Source organism: Hemiscyllium ocellatum, chromosome 7 (assembly GCF_020745735.1).
Source record: "Hemiscyllium ocellatum isolate sHemOce1 chromosome 7, sHemOce1.pat.X.cur, whole genome shotgun sequence".
Classification (NCBI taxonomy): domain Eukaryota; kingdom Metazoa; phylum Chordata; class Chondrichthyes; order Orectolobiformes; family Hemiscylliidae; genus Hemiscyllium; species Hemiscyllium ocellatum.
The window spans coordinates 53,940,231-53,950,282 of record NC_083407.1 but is presented as its reverse complement, the minus strand read 5'-3'; positions in this window follow the sequence as shown (position 1 = coordinate 53,950,282).

The following is a 10,052-nucleotide window of genomic DNA, read 5'->3' as shown; positions in this document are numbered from 1 at the left end:
GGTTAGGAGGGCGGTGCTGAGTTGAGGGAACCGACTGAGACAAGGTGGGGGGAGGGGAAATGAGGAAGCTGGAGAAATCTGAATTCATACCTTGTGGTTGGAGGGTTCCCAGGCGGAAGATGAGGCGCTCCTCCTCCAGCCGTCGTGTAGTTGTGTTCTGCCGGTGGAGGAGTCCAAGGACCTGCATGTCCTCGGTGGAGTGGGAGGGGGAGTTAAAGTGTTGAGCCACGGGGTGATTGGGTTGGTTGGTTCGGGCGGCCCAGAGGTGTTCTCTGAAGCGTTCCGCAAGTAAGCGGCCTGTCTCACCAATATAGAGGAGGCCACATCGGGTGCAGCGGATGCAATAGATGATGTGTGTGGAGGTACAGGTGAACTTGTGGCGGATATGGAAGGATCCCTTGGGGCCTTGGAGGGAAGTGAGTGTGGAGGTGTGGGCGCAAGTTTTACATTTCCTGCGGTTGCAGGGGAAGGTGCCGGGGGTGGAGGTTGGGTTGGTGGGGTGTGTGGATCTGACAAGGGAGTCACGAAGGGAGTGGTCCTTGCGGAACGCTGATAGGGGAGGGGAGGGAAATATATCCTTGGTGGTGGGGTCCGTTTGGAGGTGGCGGAAATGGCGGCGGATGATACGTTGTATGCGCAGGTTGGTGGGGTGGTAGGTGAGAACCAGTGGGGTTCTGTCTTGGTGGCGGTTGGAGGAGCGGGGCTCAAGGGCGGAGGAGCGGGAAGTGGAGGAGATGCGGTGGAGGGCATCGTCGATCACGTCTGGGGGGAATCTGCGGTCCTTGAAGAAGGAGGCCATCTGGGCTGTGCGGTGTTGGAATTGGTCCTCCTGGGAGCAGATGCGGCGGAGACGAAGGAATTGGGAATATGGGATGGCATTTTTACAGGGGGCAGGGTGGGAGGAGGTGTAGTCCAGGTAGCTGTGGGAGTCAGTCGGTTTATAATAGATGTCTGTGTTGAGTCGGTCGCCCGAGATAGAAATGGAAAGGTCTAGGAAGGGGAGGGAGGAGTCTGAGACGGTCCAGGTGAATTTCAGGTCGGGATGGAAGGTGTTAGTAAAGTTGATGAACTGTTCAACCTCCTCGTGGGAGCACGAGGCAGCGCCGATACAGTCATCGATGTAGCGGAGGAAAAGGTGGGGGGTGGTGCCAGTGTAGTTGCGGAAGATGGACTGTTCCACATATCCTACGAAGAGGAAGGCATAGCTGGGGCCCATGCGGGTGCCCATGGCAACTCCTTTAGTTTGGAGGAAGTGGGAGGATTGAAAAGAGAAGTTATTCAGGGTGAGGACCAGTTCAGTCAGTCGAAGGAGGGTGTCAGTGGAAGGGTACTGGTTGGTGCGGCGGGAAAGGAAGAAGCGGAGGGCTTTGAGTCCTTCGTGATGGGGGATGGAGGTGTACAGGGACTGGATGTCCATAGTGAAAATAAGGCGTTGGGGACCGGGGAAGCGAAAATCCTGGAGGAGGTGGAGGGCGTGGGTGGTGTCCCGAACGTAGGTGGGGAGTTCTTGGACTAAAGGGGACAGGACTGTGTCGAGGTATTGGGAGATGAGTTCGGTGGGGCAGGAGCAGGCTGAGACAATGGGTCGGCCGGGGCAGGCAGGTTTGTGGATTTTGGGCAGGAGGTAGAAACGGGCGGTGCGGGGTTGTGGGACTATGAGGTTGGAGGCGGTGGATGGGAGATCCCCTGAGGTGATGAGGTCCTGGATGGTCTGGGAGATGATGGTTTGGTGGTGGGAGGTGGGGTCGTGGTCAAGGGGGCGATAAGAGGAGGCGTCCGCGAGCTGGCGTTTGGCTTCAGCAGTGTACAGGTCAGTGCGCCAAACTACCACCGCGCCTCCCTTGTCTGCGGGTTTGATGGTGAGGTTGGGATTGGAGCGGAGGGAGTGGAGGGCTGCACGTTCTGAGGGTGAGAGGTTGGAGTGGGTGAGAGGGGTGGACAGGTTGAGTCGGTTGATGTCACGGCGGCAGTTGGCTATAAAGAGGTCGAGGGCGGGTAGGAGGCCAGCACGGGGTGTCCAGGTGGATGGGGTGTGTTGGAGGCGGGAGAAGGGGTCGTCAGAGGGTGGATGGGAGTCTTGGTTGTGAAAGTAGGCACGGAGGCGAAGGCGGCGGAAGAATTGTTCAATATCTCGCTGCGTGTTGAACTCATTAATCCGAGGGCGTAGGGGAATGAAGGTGAGGCCCCTGCTGAGGACTGATCTTTCATCCTCAGAGAGGGGGAGATCTGGAGGGATGGTGAAAATCCGGCAAGGCTGGGAGCTAGGACCTGGTGTGGGACTGGAGCTGGAGCTGGAGCTGGGGGCGGGGTTAGGGGCGGGGACAGAGATTGAAGTAGGGGCGGAGTTAGACGTGGTGACGTTGCTCGACGTGGGGGCGGGGTCATGCGTCGTGACGGAAATAAGCGTGGGGGCGGGGTTACGTGAAGCGACGGGAGACGGCGTGGGGGCGGGATTATGGGCGGGGTTATGCGTAGTGACGAAAGACGGCGTGGGGGCGGGGAAACCTGAGGATTTGTGCTCCTGCAGGTTAGTGATGTGAGTGGGGGCGGAAGTGGCTGCGCCGACGGCAACCGGAGGCCTGCAGGTTAGTGATGTCAGTGGGGGCGGAAGTGGCTGCGCCGACGGCAACCGGGTCCCTCAACTCAGCACCGCCCTCCTAACCTGCAATCCTCTTCCTGACCTCTCCGCCCCCACCCCACTCCGGCCTATCACCCTCACCTTGACCTCCTTCCACCTATCCCACCTCCATCGCCCCTCCCCCTAGTCCCTCCTCCCTACCTTTTATCTCAGCCTGCTTGGCTCTCTCTCTCTTATTCCTGATGAAGGGCTTATGCTCGAAACGTCGAATTCTCTATTCCTGAGATGCTGCCTAACCTGCTGTGCTTTGACCAGCAACACATTTGCAGCTGTGATCTCCAGCATCTGCAGACCTCATTTTTTACTGTTACGTTACATTTTATCATCATACGGCTCAAACTATAGATCTTTATGTCTCTTTGCCTGGGCTCCTCATGTGTGCCATCAGTCAAGTGTTACATAGGTAGCCTTTGTTCTCAAGGGTGCAGCTTGTAACCTAGCTCCATGGCCAAAGAGCACAGGGAGTGTGGACTAGCAGAAGATGCACAAATCATGGCAATTTCCCTGAAAATCTAGGACACACCTACATGATGACCTCCTTTCAATTCTTGAGCCACACCTTGGATGGAGTGAAACACTCCTGGAAGTTATTTGCTGCATGTGTTCAGTCAATCATGCCCTGAGTCTCTGGGACAAGAACATAAAGCACTAAACAGTCAGGCTTGTGCCTTCTTAGAGTCATAGAGATGTACAGCATGGAAACAGACCCTTTGGTCCAACCCGTCCATGCTGACCAGATATCCCAACCCAATCTAGTCCCACTTGCCAGCACCCGGCCCATATCCCTCCAAACCCGCCCTATTCATATACCAACCCAAATGCCTTTTAAATGTTGCAATTGTACCAGCCTCCACCACTTCCTCTGGCAGCTCATTCCATACACTTACCACCCTTTGCTTGAAAAGGTTGTCCCTTAGGTCTCTTTTATATCTTTCCCCTCTCACCCTAAACCTATGCCCTCTAGTTCTGGACTCCCTGACCCCAGGGAAAAGACTTTGTCTATTTATCCTATCCATGCCCCTCATAATTTTGTAAACCTCTATAAAGTCACCCCTCAGCCTCCGACGCTCCAGGGAAAACAGCCGCAGCCTGTTCAGCCTCTCCCTTTAGCTCAAATCCTCCAACCCTGGCAACATCCTTGTAAATCTTTTCTGAACCCTTACAAGTTTCACAACATCTTTCAGATAGGAGGGAGACTAGGGCACTGGGTATGGATACTACATCTCCTCTATAACCCATCAAAACAGAATCTATGAGAAAATGCTCCTCCAAACAAAACTGAGTTTTTTTTCATGCTCCTCCAATCGGTTTCTCACCCACAATGACAAAACTGGGAGTGAACCAGCCTGTGCTGGGAGGATCAGCTGGGAAGGTTAGCAGCTGGAGTGAGTGAGTTGCTGCTCATAGCTGAAGTGTAGACCCAGTTTGGGAGGCTGGGGTATTGCCAGGAACAAAGCTGAACATAGATTGCTGCTGCAAGTTGGATTTAGAGATTGCTGTTCAATAAGTCTGGGACATACAATTCTCTCTGAGTATTGGGGGTGGGGGGGAGGTGGTTGCAGTGAATTGGAAAGGAAAGGAAGCTGCAAACAAATGAAAGAAGAGTGAAATGTGGAGGAGAAGAAGGAGGTTGGAATGAGGAGGGGGAAGGAGAAAGCTGAAGGGCATAGAATGAGACTGCAAGATGGAGAGCAAGAAAGAGGCTGTAAGGTGTGGAGAAGGAGACTGCAAAGAAGACAGAACAGTTTTAAATCTGTCAACAAAGGAGTAGTCAACTATCTGACACTCAATAATCTTAAAATCATTGAGGTAATGAATTATTTGCAAATCAATGTGGAATCTCTAATTCAGAAACCACAAATGATGAATTCTCCTAATTCTGTTCTTGAAAGTTCCAATCCCACATATGCCAACTTAAATTCAAAAGGCATTGTTACAACATGTATGCATCATCTAATAAATGAGTTAGAAAATGAAAAGGGGATCTTGAAAATGAAAGGCAGCCTCCAAAAATCAAAAAGTAGCCTTCAAATGGCTTCAAATAATATTACTTTACAAGGACCTAATATAAAGAAATGAAACTAGTTGCATAAAATGAACACCCAAGCTGTGTGCTGTTGTCTTTCAAAGCTATTGCTCTGAAGTGTATCATTATCACAAGTCTCTACAATAGAGCACTGGAATTCAAACTCTACTATTCATGGAATTAGCACAAAAGTTAATGCTTTTAACACTCCCTGATTTTCAGATCCAGGTTTTTAGAAAGCATGTTCCAGGGTTTCTATACTTCACAAGAAATCATTATTTATTACAAGTCATTAGATTCTAATTACAGGTAAACAATTGTTAAGTAAACTCGACAAATTAAAACTCTCAATCCCTTATAAGCTCTCTTACACACACAGGCACAACAAGAAAAATAAACACTTGGGCAGAGGGTAGATTAGAAAAACTGTTCCATGACCTGTTGTCCTTACTGACTGAAGGTTTCCTCTCTCAATCTTTCTTTTTGTGATTGCATACACTGGTGTGCAAGAGGCACAAGTAGTTGTTTCACTTATGAAAGATCTCTGACCTATCCAATTCAAAGTGACAACTTCCAACATCTGCTGAAGGAAGGATAAGCTGGGTTTTGGATCAGTCATCCAGCGTGGAAACAGACCTTTAGGTCTAACTGAAACACACATGCTAACCATAATCCCAAACTAAAGTAATCCCACCCACCTGTGCTTGGCCCATATCCCATCTTATTCATGTACTTACCTAAATGTCTTTTAAAAGTTGTAACCGTATCCATATCCACTACTTCCTCTGGAAGTTCATTCCACACACAGACCACTGTGTACATAAAGGAATTACCCCTCATGTCTTTTTTAAAAATCTTCCCCCTCTCACCTTAAAAATATGCCCCCAAATCGTGAAATCCCTCATTCGAGGGAAAAGATATCTGCCATTCACCTTACCCATATCATGATTCTATAAATCTTTATAATGCCATCCCTCAACCTCCTATGTTCCAGTGAAAAGTCACAGCCTATCCAACCTCTTCTTATAACTCAAATCTGCCATCCCCAGCAACATCCTGATAAATCTCTTCTGAAACTTCTCCAGCTTAATAATATCCTTCCCACAACAGAGTGACCAAAACTGACTACAGTACTCCAGAAGAGGCCTCACTAATGTATTGTACAAACTCAACATAACGTCCCAAATCCCATACTCAAAGGTTTGAGCAATGAAGGCAAGCATGCTAAACACCTTTATAACCATTATATCTATACTGAGTCGAAAAGTGTGGCACTGGAAAAGCTCAGGTCAGCCAACATCTGAGGTGCAGGACAGTCAATATTTCGGGCTTAAGCCCATCATCAGCAATGTGAAGGGGGAGGGAACTGACAGATAAATAATAGGGTGGGGGTTAGGGTTGGGGCGAAGGTAGGTGGGATAGTGATAAGCAGATGCAGATAGGAGGTGATGAGATAGTTCGGTGGGGACGGTGGAGCAAGTGGGCGGGAAGAAAGATGGACAGATAGAGCAGTGCTAGAGGGCAGTGCCAAGTTGGAGGGTTGGATCTGGGATGTTGGGGGGAGGGAAAATTTGGAAACTGGTGAAGTCAATGTTGATGCCATGTGGTTGTAGGGTCCTGAGGCGGTAGATGAGGTGACCGTCCTACAGTTAGCTGTTGGCTTTGATTTGGCAGTGGAAGAGGTGTGGGTGGACTAGAGATATTTCCCGAACCACTCTGCAAGTTGGCACACGACCTTCCCACTGTAGAGGTGGCCACATCAAGAGTAACGGATGCAGTACATGAGGTGGGAGGATGTGCAGGAAAGTCACTGCTGGATTTGAAATTATTCTTTTGGGCCTCCTCCCATCTCATATACTGCCTTCTGTCGCTTTTGATGTCTCCTCTCCATTGGGGAGACTGAGCACCAACATGTGGAGCAGTTTAGAAATTATCTTTGATCTGCACAGAACAAACAACCCCATCATCCTGTGACCGACCACTTCAAATCTCTCTCCCACTCCTACAAGGCCATGCAAATCCTAGGCCTCCTCCACCACCAAATCCAAGCCACCCATCAACTGGAGGACGAATGCCTCATCTTCTGCCTCGGGACCCAATAACCACGTAGCATCAACATTGACTTCACCAATTTCCAAATCTCCCCACCCCCCACCTCTTCCCAGATTCAACCCTCCAACTTGGCACTGCCCTCTTGACCTGTCCACCTTCCCATCAGTTCCTGAAGGGCTTATGCCCGAAACGTCGAATTTCCTATTCCTTGGATGCTGCCTGACCTGCTGTGCTTTAACCAGCAACACATTTTCAACCACCTTCCCACCTATCAGCTTCACTCTGCCCATCGACCTATCACAATCACCCCCACTTGCATTGACCTATCGCCATTCCACCTACCTTTACCCCAGCCTCACCCCCCCACCCCTCTATTTATCTCTCAGCCCCCTTACTCTTCTACATTCCTGATGAAGGGCTTATGCACGAAACGTTGACTCACCTGCTCCTTGGATGCTGCCTGACCTACTGTGCATTTTCCAGCACAATGTTTCTCACTTATATCCACAGTATTGAAAAGCATAACAATAAAAAGACATGGTCTAGACATCATGTTAAAACTTGAGCTTAAGTGTAGGCATGCAGTGTACAAATGCAAAGAATTTTTGTTGAATAAATATATAACAGTTAGATCTCACTGTGACTGTGGTTTCCAATTCTGGGCACCAGGAGGATATAAAGGCTTCCAAGAGGATTCAGAAACAATTTGCCAGAATAGCTCCAGGGTTGAAGATTACACAGAATCTGTGGTTGTTTTCCTTAGAGCCTGGGAAGTCTGCGGGGTTTTGATGGAGATGCATAAACGTAAGGAGGATTTGAATAACAAACGTAAAAATGGTTTCCAATGGTTGAAGTGCGGATAACCAATTGGCCCACATATATTGGTTGGCAGAAGAACCAGAGGCAACATGAAAATCTTTTACACAATGGGCGGTTAGGATTGGATGAACATCCTCTCTAATATTATGGTGAATATGGATTCAAATTCATATTTGAAAGGAAATTGAATGAATTCTCAGAGGAAAGAAAAGGAAACAATAGTTGTGGGGGAGGGAGTGACAAAGCTGAGTGGACGTGTCTTAGAAAGAGGAGAAAGTGAAATCTGCAGATGCTGGAGATCAGAGCTTAAAATGTGTTGCTGGAAAAGCGCAGCAGGTCAGGCAGCATCCAAGGAACAGGAGATTCGACGTTTCAGGCATAAGCCCTTCTTCAGGAATGGAGTTAGAAAGAACCTGTTCAAACTTGATGGACTCAAATGACCTCGTTCTGTTAGGCACTCTTTTAATCTATAGGACCCAACAGGCACTCAACAGAAGTGATTGAATGTTGATTGTTAGTGGAGAGTGGGAGAAATGTGGTTGTGGGATAGGGGTCCAGAAAGAGAAGCACCAAGTCACATGATTTCTCCGCCTCACACTCTCTGGGAGACTAGTGAGAACTACAAAGCTGCAGACTAATTCATTCTGACTGGCTCGAGAGAAAAAGTAGATATAATTTCTACCCTGACAGATATAGATTGGTCATCCACATGATTCAGTGCAGAAAAGGCCCTTGGGCTTATCAAGTCCATAGTGACCTATTAACACTAATTCCACTTTCCTGTACTGAGCCCATTGCATTCAATGTTATGGCACTTAAAGTGCTCCTCCAAGTACTTTTTAAACATTGAGATGTTTCCCACCTCGACTGTCCTGCCAGGCAGTGCATTCCAGATTCCCACAAGCCCCTGGTGAAAAATATTTTCCTCAAATCTCCTCTACACCTTCGGCCCCTCACTACAAAGTATTGCCTCCTCATCACTGACCCTTCAACCGAGAGGAATAGCCACTTGCTATTCACTCTGCCTGTGCTCCTCAACTTTATACACTTCAGGTAAGTTCCCTTTCAGGCTTTTCTGCTCTAAAGAAAACAGCCTGAGCCTATCCAGCCTCTCTTCATTGCTAAAATTCACCAACCCAGCAACATCCCATGGAATCTCTTCTCCACATCTTCCAATGTATTTGTGGGCTGAGATATTTCCTGCATGTCCATAGAATAAATCTGATGGAAAAGAGAAGTTGAGAGTAGTGTAACTTTACCAATCAGTGGCAAAGTATGGCCACCAGGTCCATTTGGTAGTAAGTGTTCTTTCAGTAGCTGTAAAAGCTTGTGACAACCTTACAAGATATCCTGAGCCTACATAAGCACCACTATTCAGACATTTTGATGAAGTTGAACCTCTGCTTCTATGCTGTGTTGAGGGAATCACCTCCTGCAACTTAGGCCAGTGTGCTCTTCTCTCCCACTGGAAGGTCTGTGTGCTGAAAGGCTACAGCTTCTACTGGTTCCGCTGAAATGCTCCTACTACTGACCCCTTGCTGCTGTGTCTTTACCTTATGTCAACATCATGCAGTTTAAGCAGCAGCCATGCTGATCCGATGTATAACAGATAGAAAATAGGGAAGCAGGAGGCTGGAAGAACGCAGCAAACCCAGCTAGCCTCAGGAGGTGGAGTCGTCAACGTTTTGGGTGTAACTCTTCTTCAGGAATGAAACTTTGACTTCTCCATCTCCTGGTGTTGCCTAGCTTGCTGTGTTCTTCCAGCCTCCTGCTTATCTACTTTGGATTCCAGCACCTGCAGTTTTTTTTTTGTCTCTAAGATAGAAAATAGGGATCAGATATGCAAATATCAAGTAATGGATATCATCTTCAAAATGGAAAGCACAATCTCAACGCAAGTACTGCAAGGAAAAAGGCTTAAAGCCTTTTACTTATGCAAGGAACCAGATGTAAGACTGGATTTTCTTCCTGTCATTTCTTCAGTCTTCACTTGCTGCAGTAACCTCATTTTGCTTTCATTGGCAAATTCCAGGAAGTGTGGGAAACCTATGCACCAAAGGTTAAATTTTAAAAAAATGTTGAAATAACTATTAATAGCTTTCAGCATGCTTAATTTGGCAGCTCTCCTCTCCCAAGGGAATTTTGTGCATGCAACCAAACAAACTTTTAGGCTTGTATGTACTTTGTACTACATGTCTGACAGCTGCTGGATACCCTTGCATTGAAATGTAAAGTTTATGTAACTACTTACTTTTATGTCATAGGCTTATACCCACAGCCATTCTTAGGTTGTCAGCATTTTGGATATCTGTAGCAGCTACTTTAAAACTATTGGTCAACTGCTGCACATTTCCTTAGTAGCATGCACATACCAAAAAGCCAATGAGATTTATTCGCAGCTCTCTGATTACTTTGGAAAAGTTCTTGAAAATGATTGGGAGGAAGAACAAGAGGTGAACTGTTAGCAGTCAACTTTACTGAAGCAATCATTGCTAGGGCCCTATACACACTTATACC